Raw genomic sequence first — 11,781 nt, 5'->3', positions numbered from 1 at the left:
CGCGCCCACTAACCTAGCTTGTCCGCGGGCGCCCTCCATGTTCACGCGCCAGTGCTAACACGTCATCATTTGTCACTGTTGGTTCTGGCCATTGGTTTACTGTCTGTGGTTCTGGCGCGTATTTTTCCCCTGTAGGTTGAATTGTTATTTTTACTCAGTAACGGATAGGATTTATAAAGTAACTAAGTACAATACTTGAGTCAAAATGTACTCAAGTAAAATACAAAATACTAATTTTAAATTGTACTTAAAAAATACAAAATACACAAAAAAGTATTCAATACAGTAACGTGAGTAAATGTATTTCGTTACTTTCCACCTCTGGGTGTGTGGTACCCGGTCTTTGGGATGAACCAGTCTTTGTCGGAGTGGGTTGCTGGGTTTGAAGTATACCGGGATGCGGTGTTTGTTAAACATTCTCCTGAGTTTCTCGGAGACCCCAGAAACATACGGGATGACTATGTTATTCCTTCTGTTCCTCTTCTCCTCATCGCTCACCTGGTTGGTCTTTCTGGAACGAGTTGCAGTTTTCACAAAGGTCCAACTGGGGCAGCTGCAGGTTTTTAAAGCTCCCCTCAGGTGTTTGACCGTCGCTGCTTAACATCGGATCACAAAGAGCCATGGACATCATTAGCTCTGATGACGACTCCAAAGAGGATAAATATCTGAGTCTCATCACCAGCCAGTAAGACTAGCTTGGTCTAGTCAGAAAGGCACGAACTGATGAAGCCTCGTGGATCGGAGGCGAAACGTCTTCACGGATATGTACCAAGTCCAGTTGCACTTGATTCAACTCCTTTGGACACACTACAGGAACGTTTTATAGAACACGTTGTGTAATCTGAGGCCTCGGTAACATGCTGAAAACATGTTGTAAATGTAGCTTTGAGAATGTTCTTCCTTTGTTATCGTGCAACATGATCTGTGGCCTGACAACATCCTCTGAATGCGTGCAGTTGAAACGTTGTGTCCTAGTTAACCTTTCACCTTATAGGCACATTATTTGACATGATGAACATGTGAAAACCCTCTCTGAACATGAGAGTAAAAGTGTTCTTTAAAACAGTACTAGAGCTCATGGGTTAGGTCAGCCAGTGCGGGATGAAGGTTGCTGCTAGCTGGGCCGCTGTCTGTGCAGAGACACTGTGGACAACAGAACTTGTCCTGTGGCTTCAGTTGGCAGCCAGTCTTGTTCTCGCCTGTTTGGTTCTTACTGCTGCACAGATCTTCCCAGACAATACTTGATTTGGGATTAAGTTCATCTCCGGACACAACAGTCAAGAATGTTGGACAATAGCCACTGATTTCAGGGAGGTTATTTGTATATGTAGGGGAGCTTGTATTTGGACATGAATTGAAAAGCCTGAACGAAGGTTGTTTTTTCTTCATTGTTTGTTTTTCCCCTTTTTCTTCCCAATTGCTAATTAATTTATTTCTGATTTTTCCCTTTTCCCCCCAATTTAGTGGCCAATCGACCCCTATTTTAATTCAAACACCCACCATCGTACTGCATGCGTTCGCCAACTGCATCTCTCCGGGTGGCGGTCTGGAAGGAGACGCCGCCCCGCTTTCGGGACAAGGCGACTCCAGGCCGAACCACTGCTTTTCCCCACACAACCAGAGGCGCATTCATGTGACGAACCCAAGCCGACTCCGCCCCCCTCCCGAAGACGGCGCTCGATTCCGGCCATAGGCTGACGAGACCGGGGCGCGAGCGCCGGTCCCCAGTGGGAAACTGCGTCGACCCAAAGCCGATGCTTAGACCGCTACACCACCGAGGACCCCTTCTCCCCAATTGTATCCGGCCAATTACCCCACTCTTCTGAGCCGTCCAAGTCTCTGCTCCACCCCCTCTGCCCATCCGGGGAGGGCTGCACACTACCACGTGCCTCCTCCCATATATGTGGAGTCACCAGCCGCTTCTTTTCACCTGGCAGTGAGGAGTTTCACCAGGGGGACATAGCGTGTAGAAGGATCACGCTGTTCCCCCTCTCCCCTCGAACAGTCGTCACGACGGACCAGAGGAGGCGCTATTCCAGCGACCAGGGCAAACACACATATCCGGTTCCCACCCGCAGATTAGATTAGACTGGATTGTTTTATTAGCCACGTGTACAAGGCTGGTGGAATTTGTTTTTGGTACACATTAAACTCTGCAGCACAATACACACATGGACCACAACTGACACCCACACATCACCACAAACAATACAATGAAATGAAAGTGTTAAAGAGTGTAATTAATCCAGGATCATTTCTTCTTCATCTAACTTGGCATTAGTCACAGAAGGTGGTGGTGACTACAGTAATAAGTGGCTGGAGCACACACAAGACGGTGTGTCCTCACAGGACTTGATATACACATCTGCTACTAACAGCAGTCTCACCAGGAAGCTCATTTGCATAGAGAGGACACTTCTTATTTGAAGGACATGCTTCAGTGCTCATGAAACCTTTATAACTCTGCAAGTCCAAAACAAAGCCACCAACACTTGTTCATTGTGACAGCAAAGGTAAAAACCATGTGTTGGAGCAGCATTTTCATCCTGACATGTGCTGCCTTTATTCAAGGTAAGACCGGCAGAGATGATTCACTGTCTTCCTTGTTTTCCTCATCTCAACTTTTCCTCTCCTGAAAGAACTTTCTCTGATCTCACCAGTTTGTGTTTCCCCACCTGCACATTGTTTCTACCAAGTCCCTGTTTGTGTTTTACACTGTTGAGTTTCAGTTAAAACAACACCTGAAAAAAGGGATTCTATGTGTTTATGTGATGTAATGAGTAACACATCTGTCCTTTCACAGAGATTTCCAGATGTACATGTGAGACAATGAAGGCCTTCACTTTCAGTCTGTTTGTGTGTTTCTGTTTTCAGGATCAAGCAGTCAGGTCACTGTGACTCAGACTCCTTCAATGAAAGCTGCCAATGTAGGAGAATCAGTCAGTCTGGCATGCAAACTGAGTCAACCCCCTTATATTTATCAGAGCAAGCAAGGTATCTCCTGGTACCAACAGAAACCTGGAGAAACTCCTAAACTCCTCATTTACTGGTCAAACACTCTTGAGTCAGGAACTCCATCGAGGTTTAGTGGCAGTGGGTCTGGGACTGACTTCACCCTGACCATCAGTGGAGTCCAGGCTGAGGATACAGCAGTTTACTACTGTCAGAGTTACCACAGTATCAATAGTCAGGCTGTGTTCACACGGTGATAGAGAGCCGTACAAAAACCTCCCTCTGTTTCACAGTGACTGATCTGCCAGCTGGGACAAAAGGTAAGCTCTATAACAACTACATCACCATTAATAACAATAATGATAATAACAATAATAATAATAATAACAAAAATATAATTGTAGTAATATGTTGTTCTTGGTCTTCTAATATATGGTATTAGTTGCATTGTCTGCTTTTCTATTCTATTATTGTTATTGTATTACTGGTTTCATACTAATGCACAAATAAAAAAAAAATAATATTCTTTTCAAATTTGTCAGTTTTGTCAGTGTTTCTCTTTTGTTGTCCTCACATCTGTAGACATCCTATGATCACACAAAAAGTACCATTTCAATAAAATGGAAAGTAAATCCTACATGACATGAAAGTGTGAGATTTACTTTGAAACATTACTGAATCCCCCATCCTCTGAAACCAGAGTTTAGCCTCCTCAGAAAATGGACAAAATAAATGTGGTCATCCATTGATAAAAGTCGGTGCTTCACACAATATGTTTAGAAAACTGCTGATTTCAGAGTTTTCAGTCACGTTGCCTTGTTGTTTGAGAGCAATGTAAAGAATTATGATTTTAACCAAATATAACCTGATGCACCAACGTGTTTAATGATGTGTTCACCTACATGGTGCAATAATTAAATCAAATGATCATTAATGGTGTGATTACCACCTTCTTTAAATAAATTAACATAAAACTGCCAAAACAAGTATGTAAGTAAGAATTTGTCGCTTAAAATGTTTTCGTTGGTTTTGTGTACAAAATAATCTCCTACTGACATATTTACTGGATTTATTTTGTCTATCAAGTTATATATTTATTTAGTGGCAATTATAAAACGTATAATCAAATTCAAAATTAAAATAATTCCTTGAAAAGTTATAAATTAGAAAATATTTTGTTCAGTTTTGAAAGCAGAAGTTTTACTTAACGACATTGAGAATTTGCTGCCCAAATATCTTTTCAAAATATCATCCTGACATTTATTTAAAGTTTAATAAAAGCAGTCATATTTTAGAATGACCTAATTTTTCTTTTTCTTTTGGTTTTTATCATTTGTCAATGTTGTGTCCAATTTTAACATTTTTGGTGTTAAAACTATTTGGTTGTATGTGTAGTGAGAAAGAATCTCAATCCCAAGGGAAATGTTTTTTGGAGGAAACAGAAAACACTGGAAATAATTAACAATAACAATAACAATAACAAGAATAATACTATTAATAATAATAATAATAATAACAATAATAATAATAATAACAATAATAATAATAATAATAATGGGGGTATGGGGTACCGGGACAACCCAGCCACTGAGGATGCACAAGCCAGTACATCCTTACGCCGGTCCCAAGCCCGGACAAATGGGGAGGGTTGCGTCAGGAAGGGCATCCAGCGTAAAATCTTTGCCAAATCAAATGTGCGGATCATAAATAAGACTTACATACCGGATCGGTCGAGGCCCGGGTTACCAACGACCGCCACCGGTACTGTTAACCAGCAGGGTGTCAGTGGAAACTATGCTACTGTTGGGAGAAGGAGAAGGTGAGAGGGAAAGCATGTCCAGAGGCAGCTAGAGAGGAGGAAGGGTAGGCATGTGGAGGTGAGAGTTGGAACTTTGAATGTTGGCACTATGACTGGTAAAGGGAGAGAGCTGGCTGACATGATGGAAAGAAGAAAGGTAGGCATACTGTGTGTGCAAGAGACCAGGTGGAAGGGGAGAAAGGCCAGGAGTATCGGGGGTGGGTTCAAACTCTTCTACCATGGTGTGAATGGGAGGAGAAATGAGGTAGGGGTAATTCTGAAGGAAGATTATGTCAAGAGCGTGCTGGAGGTGAAGAGAGTGTCAGACAGAGTGATGAGTATGAAGCTGGAAATTGAAGGTTTATTGCTGAATGTTATCAGCGCATATGCCCCGCAAGTTGGGTGTGAGATGGATCAAAAAGAAGAATTCTGGAATGAGTTGGACGACATGGTGGAGAGGGTACCCAAGGAGGAGAGAGTGGTGATTGGAGCGGACTTCAATGGACATGTTGGTGAAGGGAACAGAGGTGATGAGGAGGTGATGGGAAGGTATGGAGTCAAGAAGAGAAATGTGGAAGGACAGATGGTGGTCGATTTTGCGAAAAGGATGGAAATGGTTGTGGTGAATACATATTTCAAGAAGAGGGAGGAACACAGGGTGACGTACTAGAGTGGAGGAAAGTGCACACAGGTGGACTATATCTTATGTAGAAGGCACCATCTAAAAGGGATTGGAGACTGCAAGGTGGTGACAGGGGAGAGCGTAGCTAGGCAGCATCGGATGGTGGTCTGTAGGATGACTTTGGAGACCAAGAAGAGGAAGCGAGTGAAGACACAGCCGAAGATCAAATGGTGGAAGTTGAAGAAGGAAGACTGTTGTGTGGAGTTCAGGCAGGAGTTAAGACAGGCACTGGGTGGTAGTGAAGGGTTGCCAGATGGCTGGAAAACCACTGCAGAAATAGTGAGGGAGACAGCTAGGAAGGTACTTGGTGTGTCATCAGGACAGAGGAAGGAAGACAAGGAGACTTGGTGGTGGAATGAGGAAGTACAGCAAATTATACAGAGGAAAAGGTTGGCAAAGAAGAAGTGGGATAGTCAGAGAGATGAAGGAAGTAGACAGGAGTACAAGGAGATGCAGCGTAAAGCAAAGAGAGAGGTGGCAAAGGCAAAGGAAAAGGCGTATTGTGAGTTGTATGACAGATTAGACACTAAGGAAGGAGAAAAGGACTTGTACCGATTGGCTAGACAGAGGGACCAAGCTGCAAAGGATGTGCAGCAAGTTAGGGCGATCAAGGATAGAGATGGAAATGTGCTGACAAGCGAGGAGAGTGTGCTAAGAAGGTGGAAGGAATACTTTGAGGGGCTGATGAATGAAGAAAATGAGAGAGAGAGAAGGTTGGATGATGTAGGGATAGTGAATCAGGAAGTTCAGCGGATTAGCAAGGAGGAAGTGAGGGCAGCTATGAAGAGGATGAAGAATGGAAAGGCAGTTGGTCCTGAAGACATACCTGTGGAGGCATGGAGATGTTTAGGAGAGATGGCAGTGGAGTTTTTAACTAGATTGTTTAACACAATCCTGGAAAGTGAGAGGATGCCTGAGGAGTGGAGAAGAAGCATACTGGTACCGATTTTCAAGAACAAGGGCGATGTGCAGAACTGTAACAACTACAGAGGTATAAAGTTGATCCGCCACAGCATGAAGATATGGGAAAGAGTAATAGAAGCTAGGTTAAGAGGAGAGGTGACGATCAGCGAGCAGCAATATGGTTTCATGCCACGAAAGAGCACCACAGATGTGATGTTTGCTTTGAGAATGTTGATTGAGAAGTATAGAGAAGGCCAGAAAGAGTTGCATTGTGTCTTTGTAGATTTAGAGAAAGCTTATGACAGAGTGCCGAGAGAGGAGGTGTGGTATTGTATGAGGAAGTCAGGAGTTGCAGAGAAGTATGTAGGAGTGGTGCAGGATACGTATGAGGGAAGTGTGACAATGGTGAGGTGTGCGGTTGGAATGACAGATGGGTTCAAGGTGGAAGTGGGATTACATCAAGGATCGGCTCTTAGCCCTTTCTTGTTTGCAATGGTGATGGACAGGTTGACGGACAAGATCAGGCAGGAGTTTCCATGGACGATGATGTTCGCGGATGACATAGTGATCTGTAGCGAGAGTAGGGTGCAGGTTGAGGAGAGCCTGGAGAGGTGGAGGTATGCACTGGAGAGAAGAGGAATGAAAGTCAGTAGGAGCAAGACGGAATACCTATGCGTGAATGAGAGAGAGGACAGTGGAATAGTCAGGATGCAAGGAGTGGAGGTGACAAAGGCATTTGAGTTTAAATACTTGGGGTCAACTGTCCAAAGTAACGGGGAGTGCAGTAGAGAGGTGAAAAAGAGAGTGCAGGCAGGTTGGAGTGGGTGGAGAAGTGTGTCAGGAGTGATTTGCGACAGAAGAGTATCAGCAAGAGTTAAAGGGAAAGTTTACAAGATGGTTGTGAGACCAGCTATGTTATATGGTTTGGAGACAGAGGCACTGACGAAAAGACAGGAGGCGGAGCTGGAGGTGGCAGAGTTGAAGATGCTAAGATTTTCACTGGGAGTAACGAAGAAGGACAGGATTAGGAACGATTATATTAGAGGGACCGCTCAGGTTGGACGGTTTGGAGACAAAGCAAGAGAGGCAAGATTGAGATGGCTTGGACATGTGTGGAGGAGAGATGCTGAGTATATTGGGAGAAGGATGCTGAATATGGAGCTGCCAGGGAAGAGGAGAAGAGGAAGGCCAAAGAGGAGGTTTATGGATGTGGTGAGGGAGGACATGCAGGTGGCTGGTGTGACAGAGGAAGACGCAGAAGACAGGAAGAAATGGAAACGGATGATCCGCTGTGGCGACCCCTAACGGGAGCAGCCGAAAGTAGTAGTAGTAGTAGTAGGGGTACCGGGACAGTTGCTACAAGCCATCCGGTCCTTGTATAACCAAAGTGAGAGCTGTGTCTGCATTCTCGGCACAAAGTCAAACACATTTTCAGTGGGTGTCAGACTCCGCCAAGGTTGTCCCTTGCCTCCGATTCCGTTTGTGATATTCATGGACAAGATCTCAAGGCGCAGCCAAGGTAAGGAGTGTGTTCGTTTTAGAAACCTCAGAATTGCGTCTCTGCTCTTAGCAGATGATGTGGTTTTGTTGGCTTCATCAGAACGTAACCTCCAGCGAGCACTGGGGCGGTTTGCAGCGGAGTGTGAAATGGCCGGGATGAGAGTCAGCACCTCCAAGTCTGAGGCCATGGTTCTCTACCGGAAAATGGTGGATTGCTCCCTCCGGGTTGTGGATGAGTTGTTGCCTCAAGTGAAGGAGTTCAAGTATCTCGGGGTCTTGTTCACGAGTGAGGGTAGGACGGAGCGGGAGATTGACAGGCGGATTGGTGCAGCATCAGCTGTAATGCGGAAGTCGTACCGAACCGTTTTGGTGAAGAAGGAGCTGAGCCGGAAGGTAAAGCTCTCAATTTACCAGTCAATCTCCGTTCCAACCCTCACCTATGGTCATGAGCTTTGGGTAGTGACCGAAAGGGTGAGATCGTGGATACAGAATGAGTTTCCTCCGTAGGGTGTCTGGGCTCAGCCTTAGAGATAGGGTGAGGAGCTCGGACATCCGGAGGGAGCTCAGAGTAGAGCCGCTGCTCCTTCGCGTCGAAATGAGCCAGTGGAGGTGGTTCAGGCATCTGATTAGGATGCCTCCTGGGCGCCTTCCTTTGGAGGTTTACTGGGTACGGCCAACTGGGAGGAGATCCCGGGGGAGACCCAGAACTCGCTGGAGGGACTACATGTCCAATCTGGCCTGAGAACGCCTTGGAAACCCCAGGAGGAGCTGGAGGACGTTGCTGGGGATGGAGACGTCTGGAGTGCCCTACTTAACTTGCTGCCACCGCGACCCGACTCTGGAGAAGTGGCTTATGATGAATGAATGAATGAATGAATGAATGAATGAATGAATGAATAAATAATAATAATAATAATAATAATAAATTGAAGTTGTGCCCAAACATTATGAGCAGAGCGGCTCATAAAACAGAAGTTGCCATGAGAAAGGGAAAGTCCAGTTAAACATTTATTTGGCCACGGTAAAGCAAAAGCTTATTTTCAACGTCAGTGTGAAGACAACAGTTCTTTATCAGTAGCAGCTAAACAAAGGCAGGTCTGCATGGAGGAGACTCTGTGCATCAGTCCCACTCAGTGGTTTATAAGGACAGACTCAACTCCTGTCACTCAGTGACACCCATCACACCTACATGTATCTCATCTGCATGTGTAGCACTGTAGAAGTTGACAGTTGACTAGGACCAGTTCTAGGTTCCTAGGAGCAGTTTATAACTAGCATCAAATGATTGCAGACCACAGACCAGGGATAAAGTTTGAACTACCGGCTTGTTTTTACGTATATAAAGAATTGTAAACATAGACAGAGAAACATACACAATTACACAATAACACATTGAGAATGGATAAATTCCTTGAAACCTCTTGTTTTATGATTTAACACTTATTAAACCACTATTTTGACTTTCAGATAATTTAGATAGATATTTTAGTTCTAATTTAGGATCCTTTTAATTCTAATTTGAAGTTATCTCTTGTTTGAGTTGACAAATTATGTTAATTTGTTTTATGTTCTATTGTGTTCCATTAGGCCTTTAAGTTTCGGTTCTAATTTCCATTAACCTAAGTTACTTGACCAGTAAATCAGAATGCCAAAAGTAACACACAATTGCATTACCCTATGAACAGTATGAATGAGTAATAAACTCAGCCGATACAGCAATTAACAATACAATATCAGATCAACAATCAAAAATCAATAATCAATGTAGGCTATAATCCGTCCTCTTTGGAAAGTCCGTCGTTGGTCCACTGAGTCCAACTGCGTTTTGCAGTAACAAACTGGAAATGTCAGTCCTACCACAATCCAGGTGCTCGAATCTGTAGGCTGCTGTCCTGAGAATGAGCCGTCTGAAGCCGCAGACAGACCACGTGGATCCAGCAGGGCTCCTATAGGTGGCTCGCTATGTTGGGGGATGAAACACCAAGCGCGATCTTCCCAATCCAAGAAAAACCCTGGCCTGCATTATAACAGGCACATCACACATGCAAAGACATTAGTTTACATATCTCTCAATAAAATAATAAAAAGAAAACAACAGAAGTACCGACTGACATGGCCAATCTGCCCACCGCTAAAACGTGACGCAGTGTAATGTCTGTGCTAATACACCATGCTGCTGTTGCAGCCCAGCTGGAAGGAGCTAGCTTAGCAACTCGGTTTGCACAAAAGAAACATACATTCTGAATTCGGTTCCCAAAAGAAACACGTAGCTCCTCAATAATCTTTACACAAGTTATGATCCCCAACATAACGGAGCTACTTAGAGCTTTAACTAGCCTATGCACACACACATTGAAAACGGACAAGTTGGGCTAGTTAGCAGTTGACTCACCAAGTCCTGGACGACACTCGGACACAACACAAACCCAGGGCTCGGAGGAGGACCAGACCAACAAAATACTCAACTTGGATAAAGAAAGAACCAATTGTAGCTCGCTGCTATTTCAAAGTAGAATCTTCTGTCTCTCGTTCCAGTGGCTTCTCTCAAGCGCTTGCCTGGCGTTCTGGAACCTAGCTGCTGCTGGGACGCCCTCCCTCTCGAGCAAGGCAGCTGATTGGCTAATCAGCAGTGCACGCGCTGCGTTCAAGAAATAGCATTGTGAACCAACAATATGAATATGAATTTATTTGTACCATCAATTACAGCTACTTTTCACTATTTACTTGCAAAATGAATAACTGTGATTATTTACCTATTTATTTATTTATTATGATTCAAATGTAATTATATGTAGGTTATTTTAACCTGGGTTACACATGTGCGTCTTGACTCTCACATGTTAGAGCGCAGGTAAGTGATCTTTTAAATCTGTACTTCATTCTGCTGGTTCATTGTCTGTGTTGCTAGCTGTCTTGTTAAGACAATGTGAGTTATCTCTCTTATCCTCCATAAACTACCATCACAGCTCATATATGAAACTCAGCTTATTTTCCATGTATGTGTAGCGAATTTGGGGGGCAGTCTGGGAGACCGTCGCCACAGCCGGGACGCGAACCCGTGTCTCCCACTCCGCAAGCAACAACGTTAACCAGCCGACTAAAGGGTCCGACCCGTTAGTCAAGGACCAACGTGTCTACTTATCCATGCACGTTACACTACCCCCCCCCTCCTTCGGGAAGCGCGTCCCCGCGCTTAAGCATATCAGCTCCTTCACGCCTCTGGGCGCATACGCTTCCGATGGCCTTACGGTCTCATCATCCCACTCCTGGTACTAAAATATGAAGCCTGGTAAAATTAATGATCCCAAGACAACATAAAAAAACAGCGTTCTTTATTCCGATCAATTTTATGCTTTAGAAAAATGACATTAATAAATGTAGAGTTTCAACAATGATCCTGCTCAACATAAAGCTCAGGCTCTTAGCCTATACAATGCCTAATCCCTTGTGCAGCTAGCCGGTGGAAACTAGCTAGCATACAAGTGCCTAATCACATGAAAGACAATAACCACATAGAATAACTGCACAATAAATAACTGCAGGGTCCTCCCTGCTACACGAAAATAAATGAAACAAATGAAAAGCACAAAGTTAGTTGCCACCAAACACAACATCTGTAGCTAGTAAATGTGATTAGCCTAGCTAACACTCACAAGTACAGCGTTTTACATGGACCTCCCCCACGTGGTGTGATGGATGCCTAACTCTGCTTGGCTATCCGTTACACATGGAAACGCTCTTACGATAAATCTGCGAAGATCACACAGTATAACATTACAATCGGCAACAGATCTCACATATTACATCTAACACAGCATTATTAACATGAATCTTTCCATATGTTCTGCATTAGACACCATTTAACATAGAACGTTACCTCTTTTACAAGCTCTTAGAAACACAGCCGACCACTCCAGCGTACTTGAGGAAGGGAACAAAAAACCCG

Source organism: Lampris incognitus, chromosome 11 (genome assembly GCF_029633865.1).
Source record: "Lampris incognitus isolate fLamInc1 chromosome 11, fLamInc1.hap2, whole genome shotgun sequence".
Lineage (NCBI taxonomy): Eukaryota > Metazoa > Chordata > Actinopteri > Lampriformes > Lampridae > Lampris > Lampris incognitus.
The sequence above is the reverse complement of the archived record's forward strand: the minus strand, read 5'-3'. Positions refer to the sequence as shown.